The 1,612-nt window shown below is 40.8% G+C and overlaps 1 non-coding gene across 1 annotated transcript; it reads right to left on the bottom strand.

Moving 5' to 3' along the window:
- Nucleotides 1-251: 251 nt before the first annotated feature.
- LOC121134192 lies at nucleotides 252-358 on the bottom strand. Its single transcript, XR_005871232.1, has one exon. It is a non-coding gene; the product is annotated as a U6 spliceosomal RNA (small nuclear RNA).
- Nucleotides 359-1,612: the final 1,254 nt, after the last annotated feature.

Genomic DNA, 1,612 nt, shown 5'->3' with positions numbered 1-1,612 from the left:
AGTTAATACCATTAATGTTGAGGGATATTAATGACCATTGATTGCTCATTCTCCTTTGATTTGGAATGGTTGTTGTTGGTGGAATTATATGTGGAATTCCACCCCTTCTTGCTTTTGGCTGTTGGTAAGGTGGGATTATCTGATGCCTATGTTTTTCTGGTTGTAGTTAACTTCCTTATGTTGGAGTTTTCCTTCCAGAACTTTCTGTAGGGCTGCGTTAGTGGATATGTATTGTTTGAATCTAGTTTTGTAAAAATATGGAACACTTCATGAATTTGCTTGCCAGCCTTGCGCAGGAGCCATGCTAATCTTCTCTGTATCATTCCAATTTTAGTATATGTGCTGCTGAAGTGAGCACCAGCTTGTTGTCTTATAACATGTCTGCAAGCATGCACACATGTCAATGCGTGTTCACGTATGCACACGCGCACACGTGGTCGTGGGCACACACACACACACACACACACACACACACACACATACTTCAGAGTCTAGGGCAGAGAACGGATTCTAAATGGGTGGCCTAAGGAGTTGTACTCAATGCAAATTCTGAAGGCAGATTTTGGATTTAGATCATTGATAGCGAAGTCCTGTGTATATATAAATAAAGCACTGTTGGCCAATAGGGAAGCAAGATAGGTGGGACTAGGAGTCGAGGAGGACTCTGGGAAGGAGAAACACAGGAAGTAGCCTCCAGAGGAGTAAAAGGTCTGGACCCTTTCTCTGGTGAGAGAAATACTTAAGATTAACTATTATGGAGTAAATACTTAATTCCAGCTAGCCAGTAAGAAACAAGCAAGGCCAACAGCTTCGTAATTAATATAGCATCCTGTGTGTTCATTTGGGAATGATGCGGCTCTGGGACCAGGCTGGCAGGAAGGCTTCTCCCAACAGATCATAAGTCTCTAAGCTGGCAACAAGAACAACACCATTGGTGGGACTCAGAGTTACAAGTCTAGCAGGTAGCAATGGTATAGGTCATCCATGAAAGACAGTGCACAAACAGTAGTTGAGAGATGTGAGGAAATACAGATTATTAAAAATATAAGAACTTGATGCTACCGATGTTTAAATCATCCTAGAAGGATAATAGCCTAGCCTGATTAATGCTCAGTTTAAGGCAAATGATGGAAATCTTCCTCGGCCACTTGCAAAGAGTCTTTAATCTAAAGCAGCTGGAGATCAAAGAGAGCTGGTTATCAGGCCCAGGGTTTTAGTGACAGTGACAGATAATATAAAGTAGAATTCTGAAAACTTAGAGAGTCTGCTGCACTATGATTAGCACCTTCAATGGTACATAATGTGATTTTGAGACTTGAGAACACATAGGACTTTGAAATTTTGGAGCGTTCAGATTTTCCGTGAACATTCTGATTTATTAGGGTGGCCTTGTCATCTCTGACAAAAGTTGTTATTCATGCTTTACTTGAGAAGAATCAACTTCCAGGCTGACCAAGATTGCTGGCACAATCTATTTCCTTGTAAATGTGGGATTCAATGATTGATTTTTTGTAATTAGGTATATGCAGCTCTTCACTGTGAGAGGACATTTGTGTATCCAAAGATCGTTTTCAATATGGAAGCCTGGCCTACCAATATCAGCAATAATTTC

Source organism: Mesocricetus auratus, unplaced genomic scaffold, assembly GCF_017639785.1.
Source record: "Mesocricetus auratus isolate SY011 unplaced genomic scaffold, BCM_Maur_2.0 Super-Scaffold_100026, whole genome shotgun sequence".
Lineage (NCBI taxonomy): Eukaryota > Metazoa > Chordata > Mammalia > Rodentia > Cricetidae > Mesocricetus > Mesocricetus auratus.
This window is presented reverse-complemented; position numbering and strand designations above follow the sequence as displayed.